Below are 19,977 nucleotides of genomic sequence, written 5' to 3' on the forward strand. Positions count from 1 at the left end.
TTGAACCTGTAACTGCCTGGGCAATTTGAAATGAATCTGTCCGAAATTTTGTATGGAATTTGAACTGTAGGAGGCACAAATTTTGGACCAAAATTTGAATTCAAATTCAAATTATAAAATGTAAAATTTTAATTAAATTTTTTTTTCCCGCAAGAAATTTGGAAAAAAAACAAATAAATTAATGTTAGAACCGAGCCGACCCACAAGCCACACCCGCGCCTGGACGGCGGCGCACGTGTGGTGGTTTGGGCTAAGGTTCACTTTGTCCATAACTCCTCCCTTGTACAAACTTGAGGTGCCCCTTGGGGCCCAACCCAAGTGTTGTAGGCTAGAGCTTATATACACAAATAAACTCTCTTAAAGTTTCAATGTGGGACAAGCCTCACAAGGAAACCACATTTAAAACTTAAATGTTCTATTCCACGAACGCGAAAACGACGTCATGTTCCAATTCACTCATAAATGGTTTTGACGAACCGTCTTCACCGTGTGACTTGCCACGCGGCAAGGAACACTTCACCTCTTTGAACCCACTCCAAAAGACGTTCGGGGCCCACTCAATTTTGGGCTTAAGGTCGGCCCAAAATAAGCCTAATAAACCAAATTTTCTAACACCCCTTACCCTAACCCTAACTTCTTCCACTCTCATCTCAACTACCATTCCTTTTCCACCATCATCACTACCACCAACTCAATCACTTCACCACCGCTACCTCGGCCACCGCCGCCGCCTCTTTTGTTGTAGTAGCGATGGTGTTCAACTCTCCACATGGTGCTAACTCACCGCTGCACTCCTCCGGCACAACTCCTCTAACACTCACTAAAACAAGCTACACTTTTGGTGACCAAAACAAATTTAGTAGCCAAAAATGTACATTTTGGCGACTAATTAGGCTCTGTTTGGAACGATTTTGGAAATAGTTTTCTACTCACACATTCTAATTTCACGTTTGGTAGCGCCTTTCAAATTGTATTTACACAACCAAGACAAAACTCTACAGAAAACTTTGTCTCAGGTGCGATTTTCAATTTTTTTTTTCGAAATTTGGCCTAATCGGTCGTCCCACCGGACGTCCGGCCGGTTGACCGGAAAAGTGCAATTTTTTTTTTGCAATTGATATGTTAATTTTTATATATTCGAAAAAAATATTTTTCGAATTTTTAAATTTTTTTTTATGTGTTTTAATAGAATTTTGAGTTGTGTGTTTGGTTATGAGTTGTAAGTTTTTGTATCAAATATCAAATGTCACATCAAAAATTCCCTACTCAATTCAAGGCTCTTTTCAAAACTATTTTCAAAACTCTTTCACCAAACAAATTTTCCACACTCAAATCATAATTTCAAAACTCACAAACTCAAAATACAACTCATACCCTCAAATCATAGTTACAAAGCTCTACCAAACACAACATTAATTTTTTTAGTCACCAAAGGTTGACGGTTTAGCTACCATGTTATTTTAGTTGAGATATATTGTTTTTTGGCGACTAAAAAAAAATAAATTAGTCACTAAATATATAGTAATAGGCGACTAAAAGAATATTAGTCACCAAAAGTCTATATTTTAAGCTACTAATTCTAGGTTTAGTTGCCTTATACAGTTAGTTGCCGACAAAAAGGTAGTTTAGCTGCTAAATAATAGGGACATTTTTAGACCTTTTGGTGACTAAAAAATGTAGTTGCCGTATATTCAATTTTTGCCGATGAAAAAAAAAAATAGTGGCCAAAGATACTTTTGGCTACCAATATATTTGTTGCTATTACTCAATCTTTGGCTACAAAAATATTTAGTCTTTATTCATTATAACTTGGTGACAAAAAAAGAAAGTTTAGTCTGTAAAGATAGAATATTTTTTTTATAGAGGGAAATGAATTAATTTTGGCGCCTGATATAGGGGGTGTTTGGCAATCAGAGGTTGAGGATAATATAGCCTCTTTTGAAAAATTATCCCAAAAGCCATTACTGTAGCACTTTTTCTGATTTTCAAAAAAAAAAAAAAAAAAAAAAAAAAAATTAGCCTGCTGCCCGGACAGTGTAGGCACAGCCTACACTGTCACAGCCGGCAGTGTGTACATCAAGGGCAAATTTACCATTTTGTCCCTTTATATTAATTTTAAAAATAAAAAGTTAGGGATAAATATGTCATTTTAAATTTAAACATCATTTCAACACACTTTTCAATACAACAACTCAACTAAAAATTCATCTCATCTTCCCAAACACAAAAACTAAAATAGTCACTAAAATAGCCAAAAAGCCAAATAGCCTACTAAAATAGCCACTTCCCAAACGAGGCCATACTCTGTTAACACATACTTTTGGCTCTTTGTTATGTCTCTCTCTCTCTTACACACACGCACGATATACACTTTGGCCCGTTTGTTTTAGGCTATAGAGAGGGTATTGGGACTAGTAATATTAGGTCATGTTTGATTCACAATACTAATAGTGAGGTATTAATAATCCAATCAAATTAATGTGGTATTAATTATCCCACCCCTACCCCATTACTAATTATCCTACAAATTTGTTGGATTAATTATCCATTGGATTAATAGTCCTAAACCAAATGTCAAAACAAACATAGGATGGTTGGGCCCACGGATTAATAATCCTAATCCCATACTTTAATCCTTCCAATCAAACATACCCTTAGGCCATGTTTGTTTGGGTGGACATGAGCTTGGGATTGGACTAATAGTCTAATAAAATTATTAATCCGATGTTTGGTTAAACAATTGAAGTATGGATTAATTATTTTAAACTTGACCATTAGTTAAGATAAGATACATAATCCAACGGATTGGTAATCCTAGGACTATTAGTCATGGGAATACTAATCCAGTCCGCCCAAACAAACATAGCCTTAAGGTATTACTAATGCCCTTATTTATTTGTAGAGATAGCCTTGAGACTATTAGTCCCTTGGTATTACTAATACCTTTGGAAAGGGAATTAGTAAGGAGGAAGTAGAGATGGTATTAGAAAATAGTGAGGGGATTAGAAATTTTTTTATTTTTTATATATTAAATTTTTTTTAAAATATAATGTTTAATTTTTTATTTTTTTATTATTTTATATAAAAATAATTTAACAATTCTTCATTATTAATCCCCTCACTATCAAACCCCTCACTATCATTCCCCTCACTAACAATCCCTTCACTATTAATCCCCTCACTATCAATCCCCTCCATTCTAAATCCCCTCCATTCTATCTCCCAAAACAAACATGCCTTTGTTCTGTATCAATCACTTTTGGCTCTCCGTTGACACTACCAAACCTCACCCCTGCTCACTATCGTCGCTGGCCACCGGCACTCGCCACCGCCACCGCCACCGCCACCGCTTTAAATCACCACCGCCATTGAATCACAGGTATTTTTCTTTCTTTCTATCTCTGTCGCTCTCGGTCTCTTTCACTCACTCTCTCTCTCTCTCCCTCTATTTTCCCATTTCTCACTGTAAATCACCACCGCCACTGAATCACAGGTATTTTTCTTTCTCTCTCTCTCTGTCGCTCTCGGTCTCTTTCCTCCCCTCTCTCTCTCTCTCCCTTTATTTTTCCATTTCTCACACTTCCTCTAGGGTTTTATATGATTTTTTTTGTTTAATTGTGTGTTGATTTCTTAACTCAAAATCCCAAAATTTGTGTTCATTTTGTGTTGATTTCTCACACTTGCTATAGGGTTTGATTTCTAGACATAAATCCCAAATTCAAGCTCAAAACTAAAAATCCAAAACCTTATCATGTTATAGTGGGTGGGACTGAAATTGGATCCATGGACTGCATGGGCATACAAACCTCTTATTATTTCTTTGTTACTTATCGGTGCATGCTTTCTTATGTGAGTTTCTTGCCTTACAAGCGGTGTTTATTTAGATATTTTGCCAATTCTGCAGTTTCATTACTTGATGGTTGAACTCATTAAAATTGGTGGACCTGTAGATTTTCTCTCTTTAGTTGGTCCTAAATTCTGCTAGTTGTGGAAAGTTCAATTGATATTTTTTGAGTGTGTAAATTTGTGAGTACTGAAGTGTGGTAAATATCTGAATGACTAGAGCATAAATTGTACGTCTGCTTATATTAATTACAAGTCCAAGTTAGTGTAAATATACCATTGGAACGTTAAAGGTTTGCAATCAAGCCATCGCTCTGCTTGCGTAAATATTTAATTTGCTACCTTATTTGACCTTTTGAAAATCATGCTCTTCAGTTACGTGTTGGTTTTAAAATTCATATTTATGGATTATGGTTCTATCTTCTTGGGATGATATATCCGAATTTCAAGTTAAATGCTACATTATGACATTTGACTACATACCCATCGGTTCCTGTCACTGTAAATGATATGGTTACTAAACGGTATATCCAAGCAAGCAACTTGTTGTAAGCAATTGCAAACTTTAAGTTTAGTTCTCAATTTCAACCTTGTAAAAGCCATATCTTCCAAAAGCAATTGTTTTGAAGTTTCAAGTTATTGTTGTCTATGCATGTTAGCTGCAAGCTCCTCATTCTTCAGCAGCGATTTCAAATTAGTGAAGCATGTGTGCCAGATGTTAATAGTAAGGTGAATTGAATAATCGATTCTCTAGGATTCTTGCAAAACATCCTAAAGGTTATTATTTTGGTTTAAGTGTCAGTAGTTATTTTCTATCCTAGAGTTGCACATTGCTCTTATGACCTTCTATATATTTGGTTACTTGAGTGTATAATGGGTTTTTGGCAAGCGAGTCCCTATTTGTGTTGTTCTGCTTTTGATCTCACTTAATTATGTCAATCACCTTTTCTTTTTCGTTTTGTCAAAAGGCCTGGTCATAACGGGGTTCCTTGTAAGGAAGAACTACGGTATCCCATAATCCTGCTTTTGCTGTTGCACCATTGACATAAATTTGTGCTTTGCTTATATTGTAGTTTCTTTTTAGATTGTTGAAAATGTCCATAGTTGATTAATTTTTAATTTATTTATTTCTGCGTGATTACCAGTTAGGAAAGTGGTGCTCTTGATCCTGAAAACAGTAAGTGCTAATACTAATTTACGTTGGCACCTCTATGATGGAAGATTTATTTAGTGCTCATAAATTCATTTTAGTATGATGTTGATTCTAAGTTCACTAAAAGGACATGGTTTTACGGCTCACAACCCTCTTGCAAGGTTTAGATGGTCATCTTACTGTTCGGTAAGAAGAATTTTAGTAATATGATACTAAAAGTTTTACAAAAATAGGATCATATTGACATTATTATGTAGGATGAACCTAGAGTTGTTTTCTCAAATTCCTATTCAAACATGTTAGAATGTTGATTATGGGTTTTGTTCGTTTTATTTTTGTTTCCAGACTTCGAATAGGTTTTGATGCTAAATATTAGTACACTTAGCAGCAAGGGACCTAGTGTTTGGATATTCTGAAGGACTTCATTCTAATTTCCGTAAGGTAAGCACATGTTTTCTATGAAATATTCACTTTCTTGAATTGATTGGGATTAGTCTCCAAAGATGAGGTAAGTCACTGAATTATGAGCCCCATCCAATTTGTATGATCTGTATGCTTGTTGCCATATTCAATAATTCAACTTACTTACATTACTTACTTATAAGCATACTAGTTCATGTTATGTGACAGGGAACATAGAAACATATGTGGGTGTATAACAAAAGAATGAATTATGAAAAAGAAAAAAAAACTAGCTACTTTTGTGATCCAAGAAACACAAAAAATTTCTAAAATTTTGATTATTAATTTAATAATCAACTTCTGTCCTACTATTCTTTCAAGCACCATTTGGGATTCATCTTATATACAATCAGCTTACTTAACATATTTTTTTCCCCCCTCCTTATAGACGAATCTTTTGTTTGTAAAAAATGCTCCAAGTTCTCATTTTACATATGTTTTTGTGAAGTTCCTGGTGTTTGGTGCAGTATGTTGGGAGAAAGTGGCAATTTCACATTATTCAATATTTGATAGAACATGACAGTTCTTGGTTTCTCTAGGACACCTTAGATACCATGCATCATTCTTTTTGGTTTTCCATAATAATCAAGTCAGTACCATTTTTGTCTTTATGTTAATTGACTGAGAACACCCAGTTGTTAAGCCAAATATGCATGTCAGAAGTGCCTCAGAATGGAAAAATTGGATTATTGATATTTCAAATATATAATACATTCTTTCAAGATTTGATTATATGACAGTCAACTGTTTTTCTGATATGCTTGCAATCAAACTAACAAATATTTCTTTTAAATCCTCACTATACATTTAATTTTATCCGGAATGATCAAATACCTTTTTCTCATACTATCTGATATTGTATTAGGCTCAATCCTATTTTCTTAAGATGCTTGGAACAGAGTAATTTCTAATTTCTATTTGTTTCAAGCACTATTTAAATTGTTGGTGTTCAGGCTTTAATGCATCATCCAAGTATGTTTCTAGCATAACCTCACTTAGCTTTGAATCAAGTTCATTAAGTTTTGACTACATGTCCTCAATATCTGTCACTAACTGCAGCTCCTCCACAATAATATAAACTACAAATAGATGAGGGCAACAAATAGTCAAAAACTATGGTGTGTACAACTTAGTAAAAAAGGTCTTAATTAACACATGTAGGTTGAGAGTTGGAGTGAAAAAAGCCTTAAACTTAGTCGAAAAAGGTCGTTAATGCAAAACAGCCCCTGAATCACTCTATGGATTCCACGGGTAGCTTTTTCGTGACAAATAAGACTTGTAGGGATAGACGTGATGTAATTAGCACACATAGGTTTGAAGCTGGAGTGAAAAACGCCTTAAACTTAGTCGAAAAAGGCCTTTCAGGGGGGTGAAAATGCAAAACAGCCCCCGAATCACCCTATGGATGTCACGGGTAGCTTTCTCATGAAAAATAGGACCTGTGGGGATAGTTGTGATGTAATTAGCACACATAGGCTAGGATTTGGAGTGAAAAACACCTTAAACTTAGTCGAAAAAGGCCATTCGGGGGGACGAAAATGCAAAATAGCCCTCGAACCACTCTATGGATGTCACGGGTAGCTTCTTTGTGACAAATAGGACCTGTGGGGTCATATGAGATGTAATTAGCACATGTAGGTTGGGAGTTTGAGTCAAAAACGTCTTAAAGTTAATCAGAAAAGCCGTTCGGGGGGTACAAATATAAAACAGCCCCCGAACCACTCTATGGATGTCACGGGTGCTTCTTAGCTTACTTTTTAAGTAAGGCACACCCATACACACAATGAACTACAACAATTTTCAAACTTCCTCTCAAATAAAAGTGACAATGCCATGTATGTCCCTAATTCAACATAAGGTAGCAACCTTTACCAAACATATTCTCTCTGTCTTTTTTAATTTTTTTAAAATTTTTTTTAGGACACCATTTTATCAGCAACTCTAAATAAGCACCTTCAAATAACGTTAACAACTCCATTATTTGAATAAGAGCATATTTGGATGTGTTGTGAACAAGTATTTGCCTTACCAGTTATGTATTTGTGCCATAGAGCAAAATAGTAAGTTTCGGCAATTGACAAGTATGGATATTTGACATGCTTTTGATAGGAATGTTATGATGTTAGTCCAACCACAGGAAAGTTATGAAGTGCTTATTAAAATGCTATTACTTATTTTTATTTTTTGAGACATTATTAAAAGTCTATTATGTGTAGGATTATTTCGTAGGAAACGCTTCTTTTATGGTAAAGCTTCTACAATTCTGCAAAAGTCTGTTGTTTAAATAACCATAAGTGAAAGATGATGTTGTGAGGTAGACAATTCATTCACCATTCAACTTATGGGTTTTGAAAAATCATGAGCCATAATAAAGTAAAATAAAAATTAACTTCTAGTTCATAATACACGGGTGTGTTCAGAAACAGATTATACTGATAATTACATGATCTTTTTTATGTACTTTTGTTAGGAAAAATGCCTATTAGTGTTGGAGTTTCTCTACCCCATGGATTGGGTGTCTTCGAAAACAAAAATACTGATAATTACATGATACATATATATTCATGTACAATGAAATTGGAGAGAGAAAAAAATCAGATAGAGAAAGAAGTAGAGAGATAATTGTAAACTTTTATTGAATTTGCTAGGTTAAACAGAGGAGAATTGCCCAGCAACTCTCTCCCTAGCAACAAAAATCCAATTAGTAACAAGAAGACAAACTTGTCTCCCTAAAAAAAAGTAATAACAATAGAGGCTAATCAATGGGGAAAATTGCAGGTCATGAAAAAGTTGAAGAAAAGACATACACCAGAACTATAAAATTATCTTCAAATACTATATGGAACTAATGGGTGTAATTTTTGTTTTGTAGATGGCTTTTTGCATGGACAAGTGGATCTTCTATTTTTGTGTACTGATGATAATTTACACTTTTGAATAATCCTGTTTTTTTTGTCATCCTCAGCTTTTTGTGGGAATTTGGATGAATCGCACATATAACTTTTGGCGGGGTACATAATACTTTTGACATCGAACAAATACTTATTGCTGTGGTATATAGATTACCGTTTGTCGTGGTACTGATTACCATGGTGATTTGTACCATGTCAAATGGCCATTTCGGATAGTAGTAAATATATTTTTGTGTACGGAGGGCATGATTTTTGTATGCTTATTTTTTCTGTATGAAATTATTATTTTCTGTTGGAATATACTTGGTTTGTATAGAATTTGATATTAAAAGTTATTCTTTTTTTGGATGGTTGTAAGTGAAAATGGATGATAATATATAAGTATTGTTTTGTTTTTATATATGTTACAAGTTGCGTGGGATACATATAGGTTGTGGACAAATTAATTAAAAAAAAAAAACATAAAATGATGTTTTTGGTGACGAAACAATTAGTAGCCAAAAATGGAGTTAAATATTTTTAGCAATTAAATAGTAAGTAGCTAAAAAAAGAATTAATGGAAACAAATCTTTTGGCGACTAAATTTTTAGTAGCCATTTAGGAAAGACTTTAGGCAACTAATGATTTACTAGCCAAAAAAAGAAAAGAAAAGAAAAGAAAAGCACTTTTGGTGACTAAATATTTAGTAGTCAAAAAAAAAAAAAAAAAAAAAATTATATGATAGGCGACTATAACTATAGTAGCTAAACAAAAAATTTAGACTTTAGGCGACTAAACATTTAGTAGCTTAAAAAAGTAAGATGAACGAAAAATAGAAAATTTGCAATTAAAACTTTGGTAGCTAAAAATGTGATATTAAATTTAGTTGTAAGCTTCTTTAGTCGCTAATTTAGCCTTTCAATGACTAAAGATTTTGTTTGTCGCAAATACCTTTATTTTTGGCGACTATTGGCGACTATTGGCGACTAAAACATTAGTTGCCAATTTAAGACTTTCGGCAACTAAATATTTTTTAGTCGCCAATACCTTCCCCGACAATCCTTCCTCGACAAAGCCGGCGACCAAGAAGTTTAATCGGGAAAATGTTTTGGTGACTAAAATCTGACTTTTGGCGACTAAAAATTTAGTCTCCAAAAGTGTAATTTTTGTAGTGACTTTGTACTCCTTTGACTAGTAGAATTTCTTTGACTCTCTTACTATTGTACTTGAAGCCTCTTTGATTGATTTTAGAGCATTGATTGGGGTGATATCATAATGGTAAAGTAAGATTGAACCAAAAATATTGATTTGAATAATTGTCCCATGAGTAGTCTTTCATCTTTTTCTCTTTCTACACTTTGAATTTGGATGTGAAGCTAGAACCATTGGAAAGTTTGTTTTTGTGGCTTCAAGTTGGACACAAGAATGACCTAAAACGGAGTCCAGACGAGGGAGTTATGTTGGTTTGAAATTTGAGTACCTGTGTTGGTTGCAAGTTTGCTCAAGCGAATTTTTGACCGCTCAAGATTCTGAGATTCTGGCAGCTTAATTTCACCGCTTGAGCAAAGTTTTGAACGCGCGAGCAGTTTGTTCAAAGTCAGGCACTTTAAAGTCATTTTTTGGCCAAAACTGTTCATTCTTCATTCCTCTCTTCTCTCCATCTCCTCTATACCTGAAACCCTAGACCTCCAAACCTTGATTTCATCTATTTTTCACCAAGAATTCATCATAGATCTTACATTAAAGATGAAGAACAAGTGAAGATCTACATTTTGACTGACTGGATTTTGGATTATTTCAAAGGAATTTTCTTGATCTAACTTCTCTATTTTTATCTTTGAGGTAGGATTACTTTTAATCTTGTATCTCTTTATTTTGAGGATGTTTATGTAGTGCTATTATGACATTGATGCTATAATTTAATGTTTGAGTTTACAAAATTGAGTTTTGTTTCAAAAATGAAATTTTTTCTACATTTTCTTAAGATTTCTATAAATGGTTATGGATTATGAAGATTTTAGTTGGGAAATAACATTTAACATGATTTAGGGGTAAAACCCCCAAATTTATGAAAATTCTAGTTGTAAAATTTGAGAAAAAGATGAAATTAATTTTTAATTCTTTAAAATTGATAAATGGATTATGATATTTTGAATATGTATTGATTGTGACTTGTGAAATTGGCACCTCTTGAGATTTTTCTCGAATTATGAATATTGTTCCTCATAATCTATTAAATTACTTGAGTGGTGTATATTACCCTTTACCTATAGAATGTATGAATATTTGAAAATCTTGGAAAGGTTGTTTAAAGGAGTAGTAAATAGCACATGAGTACGGGTTGGGAGTCGATTTTTGAAAAGAGTTGTGTTATATTGGTACCCGCGCAGGGAAAAATTTAGGTGCCCAATTGCCCTGTCTTGAGCTTATTGCCAGACATATGTAGGAAAGTGTTTTTGGGTGTCCATTGGTCCTACCGTATTGTAAAGTGAAAAAACGGATGATTTTGGCTGCTCATTCCTTGCGTATTAATAGCCGGCAAATGTGGGGATATTTTGGATATAAACCTATGTATATGTATGTATTGGGACTCTCTTTAGGGAATTCATGGCGTATTTACCCCCCGGTGATGAATTGTGAAATTGTGGAAGCTATGAATTAATGTATTCTTTCTTAAATTAATATTATGAGTTGAATTAAATATGTTTGGTTGTGATAATGCCATATGGATTTTCAAATAACTAGATACTTTGTTAAAAGTATTTACTGGGCATCTAGCTCATTTCTATCCAACAATTTCAGGAATTGGTGATGTGCAACCATCCCTATGAGGAGGGGGACTATTTTGTTTTGTTGGGGCATGAAGGCTCATGGATGTGTTATGTGGAAGCTCCGAACATATGTATTTTGGGACCACGTGTCCATTTTGTTGTAACAAGGCTTTGCCTTGATGTTTGTAGCCATTAAGGCATTATTATTTTTATCATTTAGCTTCTTGAATTTTGTTAATGTTGGTGTAACTAAGACAATAATATGAAAATTTGTAATATTTGATATGTAGTTCAATGGGCAAAAGGGCTTTTAGGATTAATGTTATTGTTTGGTATGGTAAGATTTCAAATTAATCATGTTATGTGTAATGTTTTAATTTAATTCATTTGGGGCATTACAACTCCCTCTCCAATCGGCTTACTTCGCCTCCTCCTCCACTGTCGCTGGTGGCAACCTATTCACATCAAACTCCCTAGCCATTGAGATGTCTCTCAACTCTCTCTCTCTCTCTCTCTCACAACTCTCTTCTCTGTGTTCATAGATCTTAGATCTAGACTCCAAACACTTATTTCTCTTTCTCTTCTCTTAATCTCATCATTATTATCGTCAACTGCTTCCTTACCTTCTCACAACAACTTCAATGGCGACCGCTTTTCTCTCTCTTCTCCTTTTTTCACTTAACTTCACAGTCACTCTTGAATAGGGGTGAAATTGGTTTGGTTTGGTTTGGTTCGGCCGATTTTTCTCCTAGATTTTGAGCCAAACCGAAGTAATCAATTTTCTTTTTTTGAATCTGAACAAACCGCAATACACCTATAAATTGAGCCAAACCTTTTTATGCGATTTCGGTGCGGTCCAGTGCTAAAATTTTGGGCCTACTTTTATCCATTAGAAAAATGAATTGGGGCCTTGGAAACTAAAGTCCAACAACAACTAAGTATAATTTTTACATTTGCCTTATTTATCAAATTAAATTGGGCTATATTTAGAATTTTTTTTATTTTTTGCATTGGGTTCGAAATCCTTGTTCAGTAAGAGGTAAAAAATTAAAAAATTAAAATGGATCTAACATAGTAACAAGCATCAAACATATCCAACAAAGCATCGAACATATCCAACAACGTAAACATACCAAAATATATCCTCAACTATTTTTCTGTTCAAAACAAATAGGAACGATATATCAGGCAAGCCTTAAATAGGAACCATCTATCCATAACCAAATATTACGAACTACTGATATTAAAAAACTGAAAATAAAATGTAGATAGAGTATGCATTTTCTAACCTACCAAGCAAAAGAGGTCCTGCCAAAATAAATAAATAAAATTATTGTCATCATAATTGAATTTAACATAAAAAAATCTAAATGAATTATGTAATTTCTTACCTTTCTGACTATTAATATTCAATCTCAAAAATCAAAAATTGAAATTATAGATATTTGACATATTTTCCAATCAACAAAATAATAGAAATAAACACAATAAAAATATTCTCATAAGAATTGAATTTAACATAAATAAATACAATTAGATCAAATATTCAACTTGTTACCATTGCTTTCTAACATCAATTAAGGATGTTGACATCCTTACTGCGTGAACCTTCCATAAGAACTAAAAAAAACAGAGCTTGGGTCTATTTTTCTCTATTCCTTTAGAACATCAATAATTAATGAATTAAAACTTATAAAATTAGAAACACAACAAAACCAATTCCTAAGACAAGCAAAACATTCAAAATCCTAAATTTTTAAATCAAATCATAAATTGACACAAGCACATCATTCAAACTCAATGTTGATTAGGCTAATTGGCCTGAATACTACAATCAACAACAGTAATGGCAGAACACTAGGTTCAGCTTTATATGATTCTATTGTAGAGTATAATGACTTGATATGAAGTAAAACCTGCAATAACTTAAAATCAAGTCTTATTTGTACTGTAGGCTCTAGGCTATTCACCCTAATCATCATTAATAAGAATAACATTACTTTGATAGATTAAAGATTTTTCTAGTATATACTTCTTAGAAGCCAAAATGCCTATAGGACCTTCCTTCAAAATTGTTTGCTTATAAGACAAATTGTGTGGAAGCTCATCAGTTTTTTTTTTTTTATTATTATTTTTATTTTAAATGTTTAGTGTGGGTGTGTGCTTGCAGGTGCGGGTGAAACCCATAACCCATCCGCAACCCTCAATGAAGGAATAATCTAAATCGCACCCGACCCTACTTTACACTCGAAATCGCTCATTTGTATGTGGTTTGGATTGGGTTAGGCGGTTTCTATAGGTCGGATAACCCTATACCCAGCCATAATTAAACATATAACTCTCACAAAATATAAAGAAAGAAAATAAGAAATATTTATTAATCAAGGAATGAACCTGATTCAATCTCTTCCAAATCATCTAATTGATCTCTAAGACTGATTTATGATGGGAAATGTAACAAATTTTGTGTACAAATAAGGCCTCTACCGTGATGGGTGATAGAGAGCTACGGAATGGATCAAACACACGGCCTCCCGTTCTAAAATCGAATTCTGAGGCAACCGTAGACATGGGGATAGCTAGAACATCTCAACCTATGACAGAGAGAGGATGCGATACTCAGTGGAATTAGCCTTCCACTAACTCAAGATATCAAAATCATCATTATCTCTTCACAATCATCCACCAAAAACCTCTCCAACTTAGATTTGTTAACCATGTTACTTAGTTTCTCCAAATGCATCTTATACTTGGATTTCATTTTTGCTCGAACACCCATTTCATATTCTTCATTCAAATCCATTGCTCTTGATGACTCCCCCACAGTTTGTCTTTGCATACTACCACTTTGAACATTCAAAGCATACCAATCATATAATTGTGTCAATCATCAACATGCTTAGCTTCATAAATTTTTTCCAACTACCATTGAATATAATTGAGTTTGTAATGGGGATCAATAACAATCGCAACAAATAATAGCAAATTAACCTTATCAAATTTATCCCAATACTTATCAAACTTGGAATTCATGTCGCGTGCTATTAAATGCAAGCTTACATCTTCATTCTCACACAATTCAGTGATTGCACTTTTTATATACATAATCTTAATAAAAAATCCATTGCAGGTTACATATAAAGAACCCAAAAAACGTAATGTGGCATTGTAAAACAATTTCAGGAACTTGACATACAATCTCGCCTTTTTCCAATCATGTTTTGTAGGCGGCCCGGTTGTCTTTCTTCTGTCTTTTCCTTTCCCATTATTACTTAAAACAACTTCATCCTCTTCACCAATGTCACCAACTTCTCCCTCCTCACCAATCTCATCCTCTCTAAGATTCGAGCGGAAGTGGGTGTCATCATCATCTATCCGCTTGAAAGCCTTTTGAAATTGTATAGCCCGTTCTAACATGAAACATGTAGAAATAATTGATTTATAAAAAAGAAAAAAAGAAAAAAGAAGAGGAAATAGTAACTAATAAATAATAATAATAACAAGAACAAATTTTAACTAATAGAAAAATACATTGTCAAAGGTTTTTTTTTAAAATAATAATAATAATAATAATAATAATAATAATAATAATAATAATAATAATAATAATAATAACAAGATCAAATTTTAACTAACAGAAATTAATTCATTAATCTAAACATAATAACTAACAAAAAAAAAAAAAAAAAAATCCTAATCCTCCTACCAACAGAAAAAATATAATACCACCACTAAAAGAAAAAAATCCTAATAAAATAATAATAATAACAAGAACAAATTTTAACTAAAAGAAAAAATATAGTTTAATGAACAAAAATTAAATCATCATTTTTTTTTTTCATTTGCATGTTAAGAGTAGTGAACCAAATATAATGTCAAACATTATTATCTTTTTACAGGTCCGAAACACCATCAAAATCATGCGATTCACAAACATTAAAACCCTTTTGAAAACATCATAAATGTTATATATATATATATATGTATATATATTATAAACAGGGTCAAAAACAGGGTTTGCTTTGACACAAAAGTCAGTCTACACTAGGGCCTTTTGAAAAGTGTTAAAAAAAATTAGGGATTTGTGTAAAAAACATGGTGTTTTTAATTAAAAAAATAGGGTTTTTTCAAAAGTAAAATAATAAAAAATAGATTTTCAAAATAAAAAATTAGGGATCAAATTTACCTGGTACCAAGGCTTTGCGTCAAGATTTCAACTGAGTAATGAACGATAGTAGTGGCGAATCTGAGAGTGATTTCTCACCCTTAGTAAAAAAACCTTAATTGATTTCTCACCCTTAGTAAAAAAAACCCTAACTTGTTTGAACTTTGAAGTGGAAGAGAGAAAGAGTAAGAGTAAGAGAGAGAGAGAGAGAGAGAAACAGCGAAAAAGAAAGCAAAAAAGTGTTTTAACTTTTCACTGTGGGAACTTGAAAGGCCAAAAGTTGTGTCATTATATTATATTGAGTAGGCTGCTAGGATTAAAACACGTGGACAGCTAAGATGGGAGTCTACTTCGGTATGGTTTGGTGCGGCTCGGTGTAAAATTCACCAAAACCTGGACTGAATTTGAAAATAAAAAATTTTAAAAAATTGTCTTGACTGATTAATTACAGAGAAACAAACAAACCGTAAACCGGCGATTTGGTTCGATGTGGTTTCAGTGATTATTCTTTCAACCCTACTCCCAAAGCAGTTTCTTTTTCTTTCTCTTCTCTGTATTCATAGATCTCAGATCCAGTCCGATCTAGTCATTTGTGTCCATGCCGTTGCTAGTGTGTGGTGGGATGGAAATTAGGGCACCGTCATCAACGATGGTCGAAGCAACGTTTGGACAATGGCCAGTCGCATAATGGTTTACATATATATATATATATATATATTTTGAATTAAGGATTTTGTACAGACACAAAACCTTACAATAGATCTGGTTAAAAATTAGTCAACTTCCAAACTTGATTTTTGAAAAACCGTAGTTGTTATTGTTGTCTAGATCTAATTTTTTTTCTTTGTTGTTGTTGAATAAATAGAACAAACATACAAGATCTATGTGTGAATTTGAACAGATCTGTATTGAAATCCAAAGTTAAATTTGAACAGATGTGTTGAATTTGAGCAAATCATAGATATGAAGAAGAGAGAGAGAGAGAGAGAGAGAGAGAGAGAGAGAGAGAGAGAGAGAGAGAGAGAGAGAGAGAGAGAGAGAGAGAGAGTTTGTCTATCTGTGTATTTATTTATTTTTAAGATTTGAGCTCAAATCTAGTAAAGGCTTAGATTGAATAGATAATGGCTTGGTGTATTTCAATAACAAATAATTGAATAGATAAAAAAAATCAACAAATAACACTTAAGGAAACAAATTGAATAGATAATAAAAATTAGATAAATAGATGAACAAATAATAAAACTTGAACATATATTTGAACAGATAAGGGGAAAAAATTGAACAAACAGTCAAAAAACTAAATAAAAAAAATGTGAACAGATAGTCAAAAAAATTAAACAAATAAAAAATATTTGAACATATAGTCAAAAAATTAAACAGATAGATTAAGGGGTAAAATTAGAAATAAAATGTCCTTCAAACAATAGAAGGACTTCTCACCAAATTATTTCACAAAGGGTGGACCTCTCTCTAGCAAAAAAATCCACATGACCTAATGCTTTATACCCTTCTTAGATTGGACATTTCAACAATTTTCTCTTTTAATTATATGTATATGATATATACATTTATATTAATTGATATATAATATACGTATTTATGTATGGGAAATTTTATGAGATGAACCATAATTCATAATTTGATTTACAATTTTATTTTTAAATTGTACTGAATCGTATCGCGCACATCCCTACAACCTAGTATATAGCAAACTATAGTCTTTTTGACTCTTAACCCCTGAGGTGGGTTAGGTTTCATGGTGAAAGGGACATGTGGGGGTGTTTTTATTTAGGAGATGAGTAAGATAAATAAGATACAACATATAGCTTGGTTTAAACACGGTACAACTTTTGTACGATCCTAGTCCAAGTAGAAAGGGTGGTCATCGTCGCCGAATTGTTTTGGGTATAGTTTATTTTTTGTCTTTTTATTTAATATAAAAGAACATATAAAAAAATAGAAATACGTCAATAAGCTAACAAACAGTTTATTGGAGCGTCCCCAAAAGAGGCCATAGGTCTAGTGAAGAAGTTATTCTATGCTCTTGGGTGGTGCTCATGGATTTGGAATGAGTGTTGTGTTCACGCGCAACAATCATGGTGTGGGTGTCTAAAGTTCATTCTGAGTTCTATTTAGATAATTTGAATCGTTCAATATTTTAAGTATATTGTGAAGAACATATCTATAAAAAATCATATTGATCGAACATTGTTATTCAATTAATCGTATTTGTCTTCAAAAAATAGATAACAAATGTGTTTTTAAAATAAACTATTTACTTGTTATCAAATATGAGTATTGTGTAGAATTTTTAAAAATTCTTTTAGAGTCTCTAGCATTACTTCTTAGGGAATGGTTTTTGGGTAAATTATATTATTAGTCCCTATAATTTAAACGAAAGTGTCACTTTAGTCCCGTAGTTTCAATTTTCATTCAATTTTGTTGTAATGTAATTCTTCTGTCATTTACTCCTAGAATTTGAAAGGAAAAAAAATACCATGGGCAAAACTAGAGGAACAAAAATAGAATTCAAAGCAAATTATAGGGAGCACCAACGTAATGAATAAATTATATCAGTAGTCCTTGTAGTATTTTTTTTATTTATTATTTATTTTTAAATTTCACTTTAGTTATGGATGGACCACATCGTAACAAAATATAGGGTTCAAATTGAAACAATGAGCGTCAAAGTGAAATTCCGCTTAAATTAGATGGATCAATGATTTAATTTATTCAAAAAATTTCAATACTAACGATACCACGTCGCCACTAACACCTGATACCCTAATTCATTGACAAGTTATTTAAGTATGATCAACTCTACCATGTATACATGGTAGTTACATATCATTTTAGATTAGATAATTACATTTCAATTGTGGACTTTATTAATGATTATGATAGAAAAATATTTGGAAGTTCTAATTGAATACCCTCAATTCATCTCTAATAACATACACGGACCATGTAGAGAGAGACTCACACTCTTCATCCTTCATCCTTCATCCTTCATCATTCCTCTTTGTATCTCTCTCTATTCTCTCTCTTCCATCTCATTAAAAATAAAAATAAGAGTGATATATTAAAGATGTAACACCAGTCCTTAAAATATGCCAACAAAATCGGAACCACCCATAGTGTCATTAAGCATCCCATGTTCATAGTTATTGTCCACTTCAACAAAATATTTGCCTTTATGTTTAGCAAAAATGCTTCTCTCCAGTTGGGTTTCTTAAATGGAGATGCTGTCAGGCTTCCGTGGGCCCACTATGGAGTCCACAACAACAATACAAACCGTTCAATATATAAAACTTGTCAAGTACTTCATCCCTGTAAAAACTCATGTTGATTAGATATCAATAACCACTTGATCAAATCACATTTGTACCAACAATTTATTTTTAAAATCATACTTAATGTTGACCAAAATTTGATTTGATCACGTAGTTATTGATATCCCATTAATGTAATTTTTTACATGGATGAAGTATTCGACGAGCCCTACATATTGAATGATTCGAATCATCAATCTAGGTTTCATGGTGGACCCACAAAATCCCAACAGCACGCTGCATTCTGATTTCGGACCGGAGAGAAACCTTTTTCCCTTTTTTTTAAGGGTTAAATTCATTTAATCCCCTTGTGGTTTGAGGTCAGAACACTTTACCCCTCTTATCATTCAACTACTCAAGGAGCACATAACTAAGCTAAATATCATGCAAAACATTAAAGAAATCCCAACCTCGAAGGGCAAGAAGAAGGAGAGAAGATTAACACCCAAATTGATGGAGACGAATGTAATATCTTGTTTCTGCAAGTCCGCTCGAGCGGTGAATTGAGGTTTCCAATATTTCTTCTACAATCTGAATGTTGAGTAAGACCACTCTCGAGCGGATATGCATGGCCACTAGTACTTTCATTTCAAACCTAAAAATTTTATGGAAACTCGCGTTCACCGCTCGAGCGGTCTGTTCGGAACATCCAACTTAAAAAGTCAATTTTTACCCTTTTCTTTCTAACTTTTTCATATCCCCTATCTCTCAAACACCCATTCCGAAACCCTAGCCCTAAAACACTTGATTTTCTCTAGTTTTACCAAGGATCTCCTTGAAACCCTCCATTAGAAGTGAAGATCAAGTTTGTATCGATTGGATCAAATTTTTGTCAAGTTTCTTGTTGGGGCTTCAACTCTTAGATCTCATTTTCAAGGTAGGGATACTTTTAACTTGATCTTTCTATGATTTGAGATATATATGTGGTATTTTCTAGGAATAGTGATATATGAGATGATTTTGTGATATAAAGTGGGCTTGATAAACAAAAAAGGGGATTTATACCTAATGTTTTGGGAAAGATTATGAATGTTCTTGCGGATTATTGTTGTTGATGATGAAAATTCACTCTTTGAGTAAAAAAGAGTGAAAAACCCCAATTTTTTCAGAAACCCTAGTTTTTAAACTGGATTTAATAATGAGGTTTGACTCAATTGACACTCAAATCTTGAAATTGGGTGAGTGTTTATGGCAATGGTGTTGAGACATGAGATTTTTTTAACTTTCTTGGATGTATGTGTTGAATTAGATGAATTTTGAGAATGTGGAAACTGCGAGGTTAGAGAAATTCTTTTATTATTGATATTATTAAATATTGTTGTGAATTGAACAAACATTAGAAAAATTAGATTTGAAAACT

The 19,977-nt window shown here is 32.9% G+C and overlaps 1 long non-coding RNA gene across 3 annotated transcripts; it reads left to right on the forward strand.

Moving 5' to 3' along the window:
* Positions 1–3,167: 3,167 nt before the first annotated feature.
* LOC114307424 (uncharacterized) lies at positions 3,168–9,032 on the forward strand. 3 transcript variants are annotated; one of them, XR_014332236.1, is made up of 3 exons: positions 3,191–5,182; positions 5,342–5,437; positions 8,331–9,032. It is a non-coding gene; the product is annotated as an uncharacterized LOC114307424 (long non-coding RNA). The 3 variants fall into 3 exon arrangements; XR_014332235.1 differs by having other exon boundaries at positions 3,168–5,437; positions 8,424–9,032; XR_014332234.1 differs by having other exon boundaries at positions 3,168–5,437; positions 8,331–8,772.
* The last annotated feature ends 10,945 nt before the right edge of the window (positions 9,033–19,977 follow it).

This window comes from Camellia sinensis, chromosome 6 (assembly GCF_055761805.1).
Source record: "Camellia sinensis isolate YWXY chromosome 6, ASM5576180v1, whole genome shotgun sequence".
Lineage (NCBI taxonomy): Eukaryota > Viridiplantae > Streptophyta > Magnoliopsida > Ericales > Theaceae > Camellia > Camellia sinensis.